The sequence below is a fragment of the Symphalangus syndactylus genome, chromosome 6, assembly GCF_028878055.3.
Source record: "Symphalangus syndactylus isolate Jambi chromosome 6, NHGRI_mSymSyn1-v2.1_pri, whole genome shotgun sequence".
NCBI lineage: Eukaryota > Metazoa > Chordata > Mammalia > Primates > Hylobatidae > Symphalangus > Symphalangus syndactylus.
The window spans coordinates 89,321,261-89,340,459 of record NC_072428.2 but is presented as its reverse complement, the minus strand read 5'-3'; the positions used below and the strand labels follow the sequence as shown (position 1 = coordinate 89,340,459).

At 36.6% G+C, this 19,199-nt stretch overlaps 1 protein-coding gene across 2 annotated transcripts in view; it reads left to right on the top strand.

Annotated features, from left to right (window-relative positions):
* The window catches only part of CD36 (CD36 molecule (CD36 blood group)), an 81,126-nt gene that overhangs the window by 13,920 nt on the left and 48,007 nt on the right, over window positions 1–19,199 (top strand). The window contains exon 1 of one of the 2 annotated variants that reach the window (XM_063642089.1): window positions 11,061–11,159. The exons of the other annotated variant lie outside the window; for it this stretch is intronic. The gene's annotated coding sequence lies outside the window, so the exon portion shown is untranslated. Of the gene's footprint in view, window positions 1–11,060; window positions 11,160–19,199 lie in introns of those variants that run through there. 2 annotated transcript variants of the gene reach the window in all.

The window sequence follows — 19,199 nt, the reverse complement described above, 5'->3', positions numbered from 1 at the left end:
CTGGATATCATAGCTCAGCCTAGCTTATCTTAAATGTGCTCAGAACACTTACATTAGCCCACATTTGGGCAAAATGATCTAATACAGAGCATATTTTAGAATAAAATGTGGACTATGTCATGTAATTAATCAAATCTAGCATTGAACTATGGTTTCTACTGAATGTATATTGCTTTTACACCATTGTGAAGTTGAAGGGTTGTAAGTTGAATCATTTTAAGTTGGGGACCATCTGTGTGTGTGTATGTGCACACACATATGCAATTTGAGCAGATAATTGTGTTATCAAGATGGTATGACAGTCCAATATTTTAAAGTGATTTCTCTAGAGAAAAGTTATTATTTGACAAATACTATGAAAATAAATCTCAAACATTTTCTTAAGTCTCCGGTTGTTATCATTTGGGATGATTTTGCCTGCAAGTAACAAAGTCCAAAAGAAGCAGTTTCTTGGGTACTTTTTATTTGTTCATATAATGAGTCAACAGACTGAATTAACCAGCTTGGAATCCTCCTTAGGCTCATTGATATTACTTAATTCATAGGGCCCTAGGTTGGTTTTTCTTACTGTTACCCTACAAGTGCAAAGTGGCTACGGCAATTGTAAGGATCATGTCTTTATATAACAATGCCTAACGGCAGTAAGAAACAAGTTTCTGTCTTGTTTCAGTCTTTTAAAACAGAAAACTATCACTGCAGCTCTGTAGCTGACTTGTTTTTATGCCTCAATGTCAGCATTTTGTTATATGCTTGGTATACATCTCATTATCAAGGAGAATTGTGGCTAAGACTAATCAATATTCAACCTCTGTAGCTTGGGAGAGGTTTTATAATCACATAAACATGAGATATCTGATACAAAGTCAGAGCTCAGTGAGGAGAGATGAGGTGGAAAGAGTGGAAGTAACTTCTGTCACAGTAGGTCCTATTCTAATTTACATGAGTTCAATTTTTGAAAATTAAAATATATGTGTCCTCACATACAGGGGAACAACACACACGGGGGCCTTTCAGAGGGTGGACAGTGGAGGGAGAGAATCAGGAGAAATCACTAATGCGTACTAGGCTTAATACCTGGGTGATGAAATAATCTGTAGAACAAACCTCCATGACACAGTTTACCTATGTAACAAACCTGCGTGTGTACCCCTGAACTTAAAAGTTAAAAAAATACATAAAATATATGTATCCTCAAAATAATTTTTAAAAAGTAAAATTGCTGTTCAGGGCCAGGCACGGTGGCTCACACCTGTAATCCCAGCACTTTGGGAGCCTGAGGTGGGTGGATCATCTGAGGTCAGGAGTTCGAAACCAGCCTGGCCAACATGTCAAAACCTCATCACTAATAAAAATAAATAAATTAGCCGGGCATGGTGGCAGGCGCTTGTAGTCCCAGCTACTTGGGAGACTGAAGCAAGAGAATTGCTTAAACCCATAAGGAAAAGCTTGCGGTAAGCCGAGATTGTGTCACGACAGAGCGAGACTCTGTCTCCAAAAAAAAAAAAAAAAAAATTGTTGTGAGAAAAACAAGCTCTTCAAACGTACGTCGGATGCTGAAGTTTCTGTTTCTCACTTGGCTATGATATTCTTTTCGACTACATCTGTGCTGCGGTCTTCTAGGGGTTTGTCATTAGAGAAAGGTCAGACTGATAAGATAGTAAAGTGCCAAAAGTTGGTCATGCCTAAATTCATTGCAAAAATTACTTAGTTTAGGACAGAATTTTATTCCATTTATGTAAAGATTATTACTATTTTCTGTCATGCACAGTACATGTTCTTTCATGAATATTGTTAGGACAAATTTTATAAATTTCATAAATGCTTTTGGTTTTTTTTACATTGTTTCATATGGATAGTAATAGATTATAGTGTGATATATATATTTAGACCCTGCATTCAGGGTCTGAATGCAGCAGCCAGCATTTAACTCTTAGCTCAGCACTGTTTGACCTTGAGCAATTTAGCTAACCTCACAGAGCATCATTTTTGCCATTTGTAATACTGTGAAAATAGTGACACTTAAAGAGTGTTGTGAAAATCAGTTTAGATGGCCCTATAATGTTTTCAGAATAGGGTCTTGTTTGTGGTAAGCACTGTCTGGTCTGCAGTAAACACTCTCAGCATTAGCTACTAGTGTAAAAGAATACAACTTGGGCTTTTCAATAAATATGTTTCTGAAAAGATTATCATTATTTCACAAATTAATTATGAAGCGATATTACAAGGAATAAAAAGGGTGATGTGATTATTGAAAAAGTCAATCAATACACAACGAAACTATGTCACCTGTCTTCCAGTCAGATTCTGCACCTAAGTGCAATGACTTTTAAAGCACTCACTAGGCTGGGCATGGTGGTTCATGCCTGTAGTCCCAGCACTTTGGGAGGCCGAGGCGGGTGGATCACCTGAGGTCTGAGGTTCGAAAACAGCCCGGCCAACATGGCGAAACCCCATCTCTACTAAAAATAAAACAGCAACAAAACAATTAGCCGGGCGTGGTGGCACGTACCTGTAGTCCCAGCTGCTCAGGAGGCTGAGGCAAGAGAACTGCTTGAACCCAGGCAGCAGAGGTTGGCAGTAAGCTGAGATCTCACCATGGCACTCCAGTCTGGGTGAGAGAGCAAGACTGTCTCAATTTAAAAAAAAAAAAAAAAAGCCACTCACCAGAAACAGCTTTGGTTCTACTTAGCCCAAAGGAGGAAGGGGCACAAGATACCATTTAGGTGGATTTTGCAATTAAATTTAAATTATTACTTCCCCAGTGGCCTCATTCTAGGAGGTTGCTCATATATCTGAAAATTTATTCATGGGCTTAAACATTGGAACTCAAATAAGTTCAGGGCAAAAGGAGTCTACTCTGTGGTCCAGGGACCTTGGGGATCACTTATTTGACAGGGGAGAGCAAGAGTTTTTTTTTTTTTTTATGTATATTTTTGTCTAATCCAGTGAGTGGGTTACGCATGGAGGGAGTGGGCTGCCCTCACTCTGGCTTCTGCTCGTGGTAAAGTTAGTAGAGCTTGGAAATGAAAGTCAACAGAAAAGCATTGTATTTATGTGGCACTTGAAAAATAGATTTTAAAATGAGTGATATGGGATTGCCAAAAGACTTTTAAAGTGAGGAGAATAAAGGCGATTAGAAGAAAGCACTTCTAAAAAGCTGACTTCCGTGACATAGTGCTACAATATAGGCTATCCAGACATTAGGAATGCTTTAGGGTGAAAAAGAAAATTTTATTTAAAATATTTTAATCTTTGCTTTCAAATGGAAAAAAAATTCTGTATTTAATTCCTTTTAAGAATGTCTTACTTTTTATTTTATTGTGAATTGTTATTTATACAATCTCGGGTTTCTCATTTTCTCAGGCCTGAATATAAGTGTTTGATTTTTCTCACCCCTAACATTCACAGTAAGATGATACGCATTTATCCATAGTAAGAGTCATTGAAATATACTAAACTCTTTGTAATATTTACATAACAAAAGAGCAAAGGAATTCATAACTGCCATAAATATTTCCTAATATTTTAAGCTTGAATAGTTTTAGATTTAAAAATCATTAAAATGCTTTCCAACTTATATATAGACCTTTAACTTTGCTTTCATTATTTTCAAATTAAACTTGGATATATTTATATAATAAGTCAGCTCTAAAGTTATCAAATAATAAAGATGGTTATAAAATGCATCTAGTAATTTTTCACTTTATAGCATTAGGTAAAAATTTTTGTGCTCTGAAGCAGAATTTTTAGACTGTATTAGTGCTTCTTCACATAAGTCAACATAGAACTTTTAGCAGTTTAAAACTAATTGCTTTTGAATTGTAAGATGAAAATTACACGCTTTTTCCTAATAATGCCTGAACATAGCAGATGCTCAATTAATTTGAAATGATTTACTTATTTTGAAGCTACCATGACAACTTTTTAATGTTTTAAAGTCCCTGGCCCCTGGTAAAAATTGCTAAATCTTTCTATGGATGGGGAAATATCCTCTGCCTTTATCCCTCCACTGCATTGGCCAATGGATGGTAATTGATCTCTGACTCTTGTTTGAGAAAGAGGCTGGAATATCATTTTCTCTACGGAGCTTGCCATCTCTCCTAAAACCTTCTCCCTTTGTAGATTGTGCTATAAACTTTCCACGATAGTATCTATTGTGCTAGTTTATAATTTTCTGAATGTCAGTCTAAGCTTATTACCATTAAGCTAGGGTGTTACTGATTTTATTTATGTTTAAATTCTCTGGACCCAGAAATATCTGGTTTCAAGAAGAATTAGTTTATTAAAATAAATGACTGTGAATAAATGTTTTAACTGAAATCTGTATATGGAAATAACAAAAATAATTTTAAAACATCAAAGTTGTATAGACAAATGCATCTGTTGAGAGATTTATATTGACAAAAGGCAAGGATTTAGACATGAACCAGAAAATTCTTGTACTTTACCGTGCATTCTGTCTTAGTCAGTTTTATGTTCCTATAAGAAAATACCTGAGACTGGGTAATTTATAAAGAAAAGAGGTTTATTTGTGGCTCATGGTTCTGGAGGCTGTACAAGAAACATGGCACCAGTATCTGCTTCTGATAGCAGCTTCAGGAAGCTTCCACCCATGACAGCAGGGGAAGGAGAAGCAGGCATTACATGGAGAGAGAGGGAAGGAAGGTGCCAGACTCTTTTTAACAATTGGATACCATGGGAACTATTTAATAATAGAGTAAGAACTCATTCATTACCAGGAGGACATCACCAAGCCATTCATGAGGGATCCATTCCCATGACCCAGAGACCTCCCATTTGGCGCCACCTCTAACATTGGGGATCAAATTTCAACAAGGATTCAGAGGGGACAACTATTCAAACTATATCATATCCTTATGTTTTCCTACTAATCTTTGATATCACCAGCCAACTGGATGCATAACCTCAAGGTCACCTACCGCATACTACTGGCATACCTCATTTTGTTGTGCTTTGCAGCTATTACTATTTTACAAATTGAAGGTTTGTGGAAACCTTGCTTTGACCAAGTCTATTGGTGTCATTTTTTTCAACAGCATGAGCTCAATTCATGTCTCTGTGTCACATTTTGGTCATTTTTGCAGTATTTCAAACGTTTTTGTTATTATATCTGTTATGGTGATTTGTCATCAGTAATTTTTTATGTTACTATTGTTCTTTTGGGACACCACAAACTGTACCATATAAGACAGCAAACATAATATTGTTCGTGTTCTGACTGCTACACTGTTCCCCTTTCTCGTTCCCTCTCCTGGAGCCACCCTAGTCCCTGAGACATGACCATATTGAAACTAGGTCAATTTATAACCCTACAATGGCCTCTAATGTTCAAGTGAATGGAAGTGTCACACATCTCTTACTTTAAATAAAAAAACTAGAAATGATTAAACTTAGTGAGGAAGGCATATTGCAAGCTAAGATAGGATGAAAACTAGGCCTCTGACACCAAACAGTTAGGTAAGTTGTGAATGCAAAGAAGAAGTTCTTGAAGGAAATTAAAAGTGCTACCCCAGTGAACACACGAAGGATAAGAAAGTCAAACTGCCTTATTGCTGATATAGAGAAAGCTTGAGTGGTCTGGATAGACTAAATCAGCTACAATATTCCTGTAAGACAGAGCCCAATCCAGAGGAAGGTCTTTACTCACTTTGATTCTATGAAAGTAAAAGAGGCGAGGAAGCTGCAGAAGAAAAGTGTGAAGCTCACAGAGGTTGATTCATGAGGTTTAAGGAAAGAAGCTGTCTCCATAACATAAAAGTGCAAGATAAAACATCAAGTGAAGAAGCTGCAGCAAGTTTTCTGGAAGATCTAACTAAGGTCATTAGTGAAGGTGGCTACACTAAACAATAGATTTTCAATGCAGACAAAACAGCCTTCCATTGGAAAAACGTGCCATTTAGGACTTCCATAGCTGGAGAGGAGAAGTCAATGCCTGGTTTCAAACCTTCAAAGGACAGGCTGACGGTCCAGTTAAGGGCTAATGCAGCTGGTGACTTTAAATTGAAATCAATGCTTACAACCATTATAAAAATCCTAGGGCCCTTCAGAATGATTCAAAGTCTACTCTGCTTGAGCTCTATAAACGGAACAACAAAGCCTGGATGCCAGCACATCCGTTTATAGCATAGTTTACTGAATAATTTAAGCCCACTGTTGAGACCTACTGCTCAGGATAAAAGGATTTCTTTCAAAATACAACTGATGTTTAACAATGCAGCTGGTCATCTGAGAGCTTTGATGGGTATGTCCAATAAAATTAATGTTGTTTTCATGCCTGCTAACACAACATCCGTTTTGTAGCCCAGAGATCAGAGTCATTTTGACTTTCAAGACTAATTACTTAAGAAATAGGAGGCGGGTGGTCACTTGAGGTCAGGAGTTTAAAACTAGCCTGGCCAACATTGCAAAACTCTGTCTCTACTAAAAACACAAAAATTAGCCAGGCATGATGGTACACACCTGTAGTCTCAGCTACTCGAGAGGCTGAGGCAGGAGAATCACTTGAACCTGGGAGGCAGAGATTGCAGTGAGCCTATTTTGCACCACTGCACTCCAGCCTGGGTGACAGAGTAAGACTCTGTCTCAAAACAGAAAAAAAAAAAAAAGGCTATAATTTCCATGGATAGTAATTCATGTGATGGATCTGGACAAAGTAAATTGAAAACCAACTGAAAGTAATTCACCATTCCAGATGCCATTGATAATATTTGTGATTCATAGGAAATGTTGAAATATCAACATCAACAGGAGTTTGGAAGAACTTGATTGCAACCATCATGGATGACTGAGGGTTACAAGTCTTCAGAGAAGGAAATAACTATAGATGTGGTGAAAATAGCAAGAAAACTAGAATTAGAAGTGAAGCCTGAAGATGTGACTGCATTGGTGCAATCTCATGATAAAACTTCAGTGAAGGAGAAGTAGCTTTTCTAATTGAGCAAAGAAAGTGTTTTTTTTTTTGTTTTGTTTTGTTTTTTTTTTTAGATGAAATCTCCTGGTGAAGATGCTATGAACATTGTTGACATGATGTGTAGGGAAAAACTCTATAAACCATGTTTTTCCTCTGCCTCATGCCACAACAATCATCACAAAAGCAGAGTTCCATGACTAGAAGTGTGGGGGTTTTCCACACACACACTAAGCAGCAAACACCAGCTGGATGTCATCCAACTCAGTTCCGACACTATCTACATGGAAATAGTTAGATCCCACAGGTTGGGAGCTTAGTCCCCAAGATTGCCCGCTTCTTTCAACACTAGTCACAAGTCCAAGCTTCCAGGACTACCGACCAGCTTCAAGTTGGGGTTCTCATTACCCCCTCTTTGGGTTTGATTAATTTGCTTGAAGCAGCTCACAGAAGTCAGGGAAATGCTTATTTATGTCTACCAGTATTATAAAGAATACAAATGAAGAGATGGATCAGGCAAGGTGTGGGGGAAGGTGTGTGGAGCTTCCATGCCCTCCCTGGCATGCCACCCTCTAGGAACGTCCCAGCATTCAGCTATCAAGAAGCTCACCAAACCCAGTCCTCTTGAGTTTTTATGGAAGCTTCCTGACTTCAGCATTCCTTCTCCCAGGATATAGGGTGGGATCCTCTCTGGGGAGAGTCTTGACACTAACAATCAGAAGGGAGGGGAAAGATTAGGGTCCTGCCTTGGGGCAAGTGAAAGGAGGGCTGGAGGGAGATTCTGTTTTCTGAGGCCTGATATACATGATAACAAAAAGTTTGTAACTAGGGCTAAGGGAAATATGAACCAGAAAAGGTGGACAAAAACCAATATATATCATAACACCACACGTGACAACAAAGAATTTAGAATATTACATAAAGTTTGTTGATGAAGCAGTGGCAGAGTTTGAGAGGATTGTCCCAGTTTTAAAAGAAGTTCTACTTTGGGTAAAATGCTATCAAACAGCATTGCATGCTATAGAAAAGGCAAATGATTTTTCCCAGTGATGCGACAAACTCTATTGTCTCATTTTAAAAAATTGCCACAGCAACCCCGACCTTCAGCAACCACCACCTAGATCAGTCAGTAGCCATCAATATCCAGGCAAGATTCTCTACCAGCAAAAAGATTGTTATAATTGTTAGCTTGTTTTCAGCAATAAGGTATTTTAAAATTAAAGTATGTACATTTTTTAATGGTATGGCACACTTAATAGACTACAGTATAGGGTAAACATACTTTTCTATGCAGTGGGAAACAAAATTTGTGTGACTCAGTTTATTGTGATATTCACTGTATTACAGCAGTCTGAAACCAAACTTCCAGTATCTGCAGAGGATGCCTATATTCTGGGCATGTTTACATTTATCTAATTTTCTTAACATTTTCTGGTGTTATCTCATCTGTAAACATGTAACTAGCAATAATTTATAGAATGCTTTGGGACAAATAATACATGGAAGCATTTAACATGATAGCTGACTCGTGGTAATAGGTGAATAAATATTTGTCCCCTTCCGTATCCTTTTATAGAATTTTTCAAGTTGTCTCACATGTGAGGGACAAAATAAATAAATGTATTAGAACAAAAATAAGGTATTATGTTTAATAATTTAAATAATGTAAAGGTCATATATATTTTTTTAAAAAATCCAAAGAACACTAGAGAATCAAAATAATTTTAAAAATTAACTTCATACTAGTAACAGGGCACTGGTAACAGTGTATGGAAATGAAAAAGAGGTATAAATTATTCCAGTTATCCAGGAGCTTAATATTAAGTTAACTAGTGAGAGTGGCAAGAGGCAGCCAAATGCCTAGGCAGATAGCGGCAGGTCCCCGCTGAAATCCCACCTCTAGCTGAAGACAGTTTAAAGCCTGAAAGCCACGCTACGAGTTAAACCCTCAGACTGCATTGAGAACTTGTCTTCCTGTTTGGCGTGCTTTCCTCTGATTGATCCCCACCCTTCACCTATTTTTATATGTATCTTCCCTTTCCAAATTGGTTTTTTACACTGTCGTGCCCACCTTTGGTGTCTTTGCTTTAACCTTTTTCTACAACCAGCATACACTCCTCATTCTGAGTCCGTAAAAGGCCCCAGACCTAGCCACATGGGGGACTTCCCACCTTCAGGTAGGGGAACCACCCCTGCATCTCCTCTCTGCTGAAAACTGTTCCATCACTCAATAAAATTATTCTCTGTCTTCCTCATCCTTCAATATTCACCATATCCTCGTTCTTCTGGGGCACGAGACAAGAGCTTGTGAACCACTTAATGCTGGTATAAGCTGGGACACGCCAGTGTGGCCAAGAGAGGCCCAGGTGGGGCATGGCTCGCCGAGGGTCCCCGGCTTGCAAAGTGACCAAAAAGAAAAATCCTACATCAGTAGCATTGCTGAAGGAGATCAAAGAAGAATAATGGCATCCACCAAAAATTAAAGCAATACTGTCTCAAACATTACAGCAGAACTTGGAGAAAGATGTTAAAAAGAGATAAAAAGTGGAAATAGAAAAAGGAGCAAAACAAAGCAATATTCTAGTTACATTTTTAAAAATAATCATTAGGATGATTTAGAACAAGTGTTTGTAACTCTGGGGGTCTCTGAACCCTCATTTGTAGGACTAGATGTCTGCAGTGAGAAAACAAGAAAGGAAAGAGAAGAAATGTATTCTACACAGAAGTAGGGGAAAGTTCCTTAAACTATGAGTCACAGCTATTTATATCCGAACAAATGTGCATTTCCTATTAGTCCAGGAGATTTTGTGGTCTTCTACCCATGCATTTATATAAAGAATTGTCCTCTGTTTATAAGCTGCATCTCTAGAATATGAACTCCTTGAAACTACCTAGCAACACTTAATTACCTAGGCCAATTTGGACAGACAGCATTATTGGGTTGTCTTGGTAAATATTGGTAACTTCCATAACCAAGAATGCTCTAAAATCTATAGCTAGACAACAGGCAATCTCTGAACTAAACTTTAGACAACAGTCCTTGGTAGACTTTTTTTTTTTTACTCTGTTATGTAAAAGTAGAGACTTATCTAGTAATAATTCTAGCCAGTTCATGAATCTCTGATACCATTAATTTCTCTATTGAAGATCTCATTGTTATTATTTATTATGCCAATCTTCTGTTCTAAAGAGATAAAAAATAACTAAATTTTGGACTTCTATTAAAGGCTAGGGACCAGCTCTAGAATGAATGTTCTCAACCAGGGTGACTGTCCACTTCATGAAAGTAGACTAAAAGTACCAAACTCTCATATATACACAATAATATATATCAAAGTATTTGAAGTACATTATAGAAATCCTCACAGTAGGGGTCATGTTTTCTTCCACTTTGTGGCAGAGTTCTGAGCACATAGTGACCATGTGATAAATGTTAATTCAGTATGTGAGTGTATGAGAATGTATGTCATCAATATTCTTTGACTGCCTTAAGTGTTCTGGGAAAAAGCCATATTTTTGGTCTCATTTAGCATATACTGTAATTAATATTTTTAGGGTGTATTTATTTTTGTTTTAATTTATTTGATTTGTGTTGCATATATAATATTGTACCCACCAAATATTGCTTAATTCTTTCATATTGCAAAATAAACAGCTATTATAAGCCTGAACTTGTTAGTCTTGCAGGGCCCTGCCCAAGGTTGCCCTCATCTCCAGCTTTCCACAAACTGGAATATTCACTGATGCTTTGTTTCTTCTCCCAGACCAGTATACATGTTGTTACGTGGTTCCTAGGAGGACTGTAAAGTCCTCTAACAAAGGCACAGGATGGAATGAATCAAGGGAATTACTATGAGAAAGTAGGGATATCCCTGGAGAGGGGACTGTTTCTGTGTGCTTTTAGACGTCACAGAGTAATTGTTTCTTTTTTTAAAGGAAAGAACCAGGGTGAAGAGCAGCTCATTTTTAAGCTGGAGAGGTTAACAAACACTGGCTGCTGGATTTACTTTGGTTTAGGAATACCACTGTCTCACAGGAGTGTCGATCAAAATTCCACAGCCATTCTTGGACACTAGGAGGTGGGACTGACTGATGTACAGCAGTGATTTGACCCACCACTTGGGGCAAACACAACCAGAGTCTTCGGTGTTAATTTCCTGCTCTTCCCAACTAGCATTCTGAAAGTGCATTAACATTTGTGGCCTTGTGCTCTTTCATCGGACTTCTAATGGTAATTATGCCTGTGTAATCACAGTAAAGTTACCTAATCTAAATATGTAAGATTTCACACTTTGCTTGCAATACTTAAAATTTCCTACTTTGATCTGACTTTTGCTTTGTTCTTGTCCAGTTTAATATATATTTGCATTTCTCTCTCTTCTCTCAGGGAGTAGAATTTATGGGGTATTGTAGGCATTTAGGCAGCCTGTTTCAAACTTTTAAATAAGAAGTTGTATCTAAAAGAAAGTAGAGGGATGAGTCAAATGATTTTTACTATGAGTTCTCAGTAATTGTTACGTTAATAAGTGGTAAGAATGCATTCAAAAACATTTGAAATAATCTAAGCACTCCAAAATACATATGCTTATATGCATGCAACAGTGGAGGAATATCTTAATAGGGCAAATTCGTGTGCAGCCATCTTTTATTCTTAGGAATATATATATCCTGCCAGACATGGTAATCCCAGCACTTTGAGGCCAGGAGTTCGAGACCAGCCTGGAAAACATGGCAAAACCCTGTCTCCTGTCTCTACCAAAAATACAGTAATACAATAGTAGGATATACTTCCTAGTGTATCCTAGGAAGACTGTTAAGATATAGATAGTCATTTTTTAGCCAAAGATGTATTATAATGAATATGATTATAAAAATTTAGGTTTTCTCTTATATTAATATTGTAAGACAGAGTGGTTGACTTCTCAATGTTGGAGCAAACAGAATCTGTCCTCCCCTGCTTTTGATGTTCAATAGTGACAAGTAGAGGTCACACGCAGTTTCTGCTGCTGGGATTCCTGGCATGGTCACAGTGACTACTGTGACTCGTTTGAGAGGTGACTTTGAACGTTCAATTTATTTTACTTTCAGGTTAGATAATTTAGTCACTGTATTGGATTGGCTTGGGCTAGTGAATCTTTGTTACAACAGCCAATAGGATGTATGAAGTACTGTTTTGAAAAATTAAGCATTAAAGACAGTTTTCAATTTGCAAACCATTTCTAACATGCTTTCCATGGTAAGAATTAGCTACACAGAATGATACTGGGAAATATAGAAAAATAGGGGGTACTGGAACTAGCTAAAATTTTACAGATTACAGGTATAATTGTTTTGCTGGTCACACATGATTATTTCTATTGGTTACATTTTATTTGGACTTGTATTGTGATACATTGTTCTACAGAAACAAACTACATGCCTTAACTTTGTTGTGATTATCTAAAACAGTTGGAAACTGAGCCTGATGTATTAAAAGGGAGTACAGGAGGCCATGGTTTGCCGCAGTGGGCATTGTGTGAAGATAAGGGACTGAAGAAGGTGTTTATAGACAGACGCAGGAAATGCTAATGCATGCTCATTCAAAAAATCATAACCTTGCTTGTATTTCAGATCTATGCAATTCTGTTTGTCATTTGGATGGCTAGTATTGGGACTCAAGTATTCTAGACAAGCTGTGATTAAATATTTCAACAGAAGACCTCAAGGAATTACTGATTTATAATTACCCACATTACCTATGCTACAATAATTAGAAACAAAGAAATTGAAGTGATGTACTATATAGTAATGCTACTAAACAGATATATGTTTATATTAAAAGGCAAGGAATTTATGAAGGCTATTATATAAATGACTGTCTCTAAAGAATTGGATGATATATTGCATTTCGTTCATTGATTCAACAAATATTTGTCTGCCCAATACATACCAGGCACTGACCATTTTCTGTAACTAATTTCATCCACTTAGCACTGTGAGTAATCCAATAATTCCCCAACACAAATATTATTATTCAATAAATTAAATGAGTATCAATACAAAGGGGTATTTTATGGAAATCACTGCTCTCCTGGGTAATCAGGGGATCTGCCATTGAGTTTGGTACCACAGATTTTTGTATTTTTCCTTAAGGGATGATGAAAGATCAGTGAACTCCTAACTATCTGCAGTCTGTGGAGTCTCAGGTTGCTTAGAAACTCAGTGACTATGGGCTTGCTATGGCAACCCAATTTATCAGTGACTGCAAAACTAACTTAGCTGGCATTGTGGCAAATCTCCATATTTTGCTGGTAAGAATATTCAGATAAGTTCTTCTATCATACTAGTATTTATATTATTTACACTATTGAACTAAATATTTGTCAAATTTTGAAAATAATAAATTATGATTTATAATGGTCTAGAACTACATGAAAATGAAGCTTAAATTCTGAATGTATTTTTAGATTTCCAATTTACACTGTCTGCCGGTTACCAGGCCATTGCCTTAGCTTAAATCTACAGTATGTGCTTTATGATTTGTACTATATTTAAAGCATGAGAAAATAAAACTAGTACAGTCTATTATCTATGTGCCAGTAAAAATGCTCTGCAAATTTAGCTTTAATGCTTCTATCCAATTAATAGATAAATTTATGTATATATAGTATAATTTAATAATTTTGTTTTACATTACAAACTATTCATATATGTGTAAGATTTTACAGTATTATGTATTTTTAAAATCTTATGTCTTAATATACCACGTAATCTGATACACAAGTGTATTAAAAAACCAATTTACTTGAAAAGCACATTTTTGCAATCATGGGAAAGACATTAGGGAACATATTGTCAACCTTTGTTTGAGTATTCAGTCCCTGTAGTACATTTACAAAAATTTTGCCCTTTCTGATTTTAGTCATGCTTTTAGCGTTTTACATGCTAACAAGTTCTATTGGTTTACACTATATATAAACTACAGTCTTCTCTGTACCTCTTCATATGTAAGTATTGCATTCATCTTATCTCCCTGTTGATTCCAACTTTTTGTTTTTATCACAGTCAATAGCAGAAGCAGAGCTAGCATTCTCTCCTGAGACAGACTATTACAAGTTTCTATTTACTGTCCTTTTCTCCTGGGTTTTGGCATTTATGCATTTTGTTTTGATATTTAAGACTTCATCATATTAAAGGTTCTCTTGAGATTGAAAGAATCAGTCCGACTCAGGTTTTTACAGGACAATGCTACATTTGATTATATTTTAAATTTTTTCTTTATGTTTTATCAATTGCCTCGTAATTCTGCAAATGATGAAATTATTTTTGAATCCTCTAGTACATCAGTTCAACTAGGCTATGCCCCTGTGGTTGACGATATGTCTCATCTCACAGATGGAAACAAGTACAAAGAGAGAACTTAGGTTATTTTCTTGGAATTAATTCTCCTTGGAACAGAAAAGCCAATTCCCAGGGGTCCTTGCTTAAGCTTCCAATTAGTACACCATATTGACCCCCTCCCTTAAAAGAGGGGCTTTTTTTACTTAGACTACAGACCCACTGCTCTTTAACAGAATAAATGAGCAGTCCAGAACACTAAACAACCCAAAGGAATCAAACTGTTATCAAGGGATCATGTGTGTTAGCCTTTAAAGAGATAGTAGATTGGCATGTAAAAAAAAATTAGGTGGTAGAGTACAAATATTCAGAAGACTTGGAGAGGATTTTCAACAGGCAAAAGCAAAACAATACAACTACTTAATGATACACATTTAATGTTCAATCATGCTTTTTGGTGTGACTGAATTATTTTAATACATTTTACAAAACTTTATTTTAATTAATATGTCTGTTTCTGCCAATGGATACATAAACACAACTGGTACATTGCATCATTTAAAATATTTGGGAAAAGCTCATTGTTAGAAGCACGTCATTCATTCTTGTATTATAGTTAATAAATACCTGTGAAAGGGAAGAATTAAAGCCCTTTATAAGAATATTTTCTAATGTGGAATAATCAAACTATTTACCTGTTTACTACATCGAGATTTTTGCTTAAAAAAGAGTACATCTGTTCTTTATTCCATTACAAACATGCTCTCTATTAAACATAAAAAAATGCACATCTGGAAAATCATCAGTGCATTTAAACTTGATCAGATACTCGAATAAATAAAGGTACTTCCTCTCCTACAAAAGTATTTGACATATACATGCATGCCTTTTAAAAATCTATGCTGTGATACATAGAGTTACTGTTTATTCAGCATCAATTAAAAAAAAAATTCGAGGCCGGGCGCGGTGGCTCACGCCTGTAATCCCAGCACTTTGGGGGCCCGAGGCGGACAGATCACGAGGTCAGGAGATCGAGACCATCCTGGCTAACACGGTGAAGCCCCATCTCTACTAAAAATACACAAAATTAGCCGGGCGTGGTGGCGGGCGCCAGTAATCCCAGCTACTCGGGAGGCTGAGGCAAGAGAATGGTGTGAACCCCGGGGGGCGGAGCCTGCAGTGAGCCGAGATCGCGCCACTGCACTCCAGCCTGGGCGACAGCGAGACTCCGTCTCAAAAAAAAAAAAAAACAACAAAAAAAAACACATTTGAGCACCTATTAGGTATCAGGCACTATTTAAAACTCTGGAATATAATGCTAAACACTACCAGCATGATCCCCAGTAATATGTTATAGGGAGTTTCATTGTGACCTACTCTCTTGCTACTTATGAATGAATAAATGATGAATTGAGCTATTTTGGAATCCTTTCTATAAGTGGAACACTAAAATATTCTAAAGCTATATAAATGAGTAAAATACAGTCACATGGTATATGTGCTTCATGTTATATTAATATCTATATTTGTTACATAGAGTGTAGAAAACCATATTGCAAAAACACTTTTTTTCTCCTCCTTTAAGAGACCTGGTTAAGCCATGTTTCTTGACTGCACTCACGAGCTAGAAGTTTGATTAAGTGTTTTAGTTTATTAAAAATACCTGTGATCTAATGCCTATGTTTTAAATAGAATCACAGGGTATCAGCTTGGGTGCTTTCAACTTGTGAACCCTAAATACCTAAGACAGATCTCAGTTAATTTAATCCCATGTGCCCACGGTAGTCAGAGCACAGTTTGGTTTTATGCATTTTAGGAAGACCTGAGACATCAATCAACATATGTAAGATGAACATTGGTTCAGTCTGGAAAGGTGGGACAACACAAAGCAAACACAGGACAACTCAAAGTTGGCAGGGGGTCCCAGGTCATAGGTAGATAAGAGACAAATGGTTGCACTCTTGAGTTTCTGACTAGCTTCTCCAAAGAAGGCAATCAGATAAGCTTTTATCTCAGCTAGCAGAGGAATGACTTTGAATAGAATGGGAGGCAAGTTTGCCCTAAGCAGTTCCTAGATTGACTTTTCCTTTTAGCTTAGTGATTTTGGGGTCCCAAGATTTATTCTCCCTTCACAAACCTAAATTAGCTGAAACAATAGGAGGACAGGTTTGCCCACAGAATTGAAAACTCCAGTGTTAGCACTCTTCCGGCACAGGTGGATCAGATTGCTGGCTCTTCTTAACTTTCTCTACTCTCTCCTTATTTGGATGGTGGGTTTGACACAGGCTGGCTTTCCTTGAGGTTGTAAGAGGGCCTCCAGCAGCAAGGCTGTAGGCTTCCGCCTTCTTATACATAAGCAGTGGGGATTGGAATAGAGAATAGATGATGATAGAAAAATCAATTCCCACTGCTGTTCAACAAAGGAGCACATTTTCATGAGTTCTGGGCAAATGTACGTTCTGATAACACTCTCTATTTAATTAAATGAGAATATTAAATAGTACCTTGACATTTTTAGAGGCAATACCACATTAATAGCTCCACATCAACATATGGAGAAACTTTCGAATCTTTCCCGCTGAACTTAGTGTTAAAGGGCATCTCTGGAAACTAACCAGCCAAGGCTTTCCGGAAAACAAGGTGCTCCTCACTACACAAGATGAATTATAGATGTGGAGTTGTGAAGTCTTGAAAAGTTGCTTTCTTTCCTCTGGAAAATGCTTAAGCGTATTGAATTAGTCCTTAGAGGTTATAATTCAGTTAACTGAGATGGCTGAATTTTGTCAGATTTATTCATTGTGCTTCATGTGTACAAATAGAAGCAAATCCCTCAACATACACCTTAACACTCATGTGTTGGATTACTCTAAAATAGAAATTGCCTATTCTTAGTTTAAATCTTATTCACCTAGATTGTCTGGAGACTGATATATTCAATAGTAGCCTTTTTTTTTGGTATCATGAAAAAAAGTATTCTAGGTAATTAATTTGCATCAAAAGACTTAAAAAGAAAACCACTGCTATATTTCTTTTATTTTTCACCTAACCTAGATGACATGGCAGATAAGCCAGGGAAAAATTAGTAAATAGCACAAATTTCATCTTAACTTTTTGAATTTTAATAGTTTGAAGAATTAAAATATTTAATACTTAGGGTGCTAAATGTGAGGTTAAGAGACTAAGTAGCAGAATAAGGTTTAGTTTTGGCTGAAAGATTTTTTGATGATATTTGCAGACCCATTATTGTGTGTCAAACTGTCATTGGGGTGGTATGCCCATCAAAACAAGGATCTGTTAAGTGGATAAAATGAGCACATCCATAAAAGTAGTAGAAGAGCTAATGAACTTATAGTTTCTTCTAATTTAGAGATATTTGTGCTTTTCTTTGTGGAATTGTATGAAGTTGATTTGGAGACAGTTACAAATTTACATACCTAAAACCAGGTACCATTCTGAAAGAAAATTAAGATAAAAATGAGATGCCAAATAGCCAAAAATCAACAGAACAGACAAATGTAGGATAATCAAAGAAGAGAAAATTAAGAGAAAAGTCTATACTGAAAGCTTATTATAAAAACCAATCTTTTGGGATGTGCTTCTCTACAGCTTGGGAAATACTTGGTGCTTTTAATTTGGGATTCCAGAAATGGTGTGGTTTCCATGTTTTTATGGATTTATTTCACCTCGAATTTTTGTTCACTGCAGGCTCCTTTCCTCCTGGCTATTGTGATTACCCAATTTCCCCGGAGGGGTTGTTGAAAATGAGAGGAAAACAGGCCTAGCAATGATCTTGGATCATGTCCAGAAAATGTTCTTAGTCCTTGGAATACATTACATGGAGGATGCCACTCCAAGCCTTGTAAATGCAGCTTGGGAAAATAAATATGCTTAGAGTATTCACTCTGAACACAAAAGCACAGCGTGGTTAACAACAGGAGAATTGCAGAGTGTGCCAAAACATAGAAAACATAAACATTTCAGTTTAGATTTGTTGTCTTTACCCAGGAACTGGGGCACTGTAGAACAGGACAGTTTGCATACCTACCTAACACAGCTGAGAGACCTTGGGCTCCAAAAGCCAGCAAAACATCATGTCTGAGAAGGATCTAAGTACAAATTGAGCAGTGCAACAGTGGCAGGGCTAGTGGTGTCTTTTGAGAGTGACATTCCGTAGCAATTAAGATTCCATACCTACTATTGTTTACTTAATTCACAACCCCAGAATACAAAGAAAAGTGACATTCAGAATCTGAAATGGGATGATCACAGTAAACATGTTTGAGTCCTTCCTTGTTTGCTGGAGAACAGTGAGGATGATAGACGCTTTCATAAAGGCAGGGCTCATGATAACTAAACCTACATAGGAGAGTTAGAAGGGTGAAAGATTTCTTTCTGCATAACCACAAGGTAAAGTATTTTATCAAGTCAATTGTAATTGCTCCATAATGTGAAGCAAATTTTAATGCTGCTACTTAAGTGTCAGGGCTAAAATGAAGTTTAATAGGTAAGTCAGACTTCTCTATTATTCAAAATTTAAATGTGGAAATTCCAAAGTGAAGGTTTTACTCTACTGCTGATAAGTTTGCAATTTTTTTTTTAAATTCAGGAAGTTAACCAGCTATCACAAAGACACATACAGGACAGTTGAAGGGTTTCAATGTTTTAGAATGATTCTGAAGTTCTAAGATATTTGTCTCATGTATTATAGAATAGTAGTCTGCCACTTTTCATTATCTGAATTCTAATATTTTCTAGAATATACTCATGTAAACATGATATAAACAAAGTGATTTAAATAATAACATTTCCAGAAAAACATTTCTGCAAGTTTTATATATATTTTATATATATACATAAATGATATAAATAATGTACAAAACACACATATTTGTTTTTTTTTTTACAAAGTATTGTATAATGCTTTGTTAAAACCAAAAATGCATTTAGTGTAAGA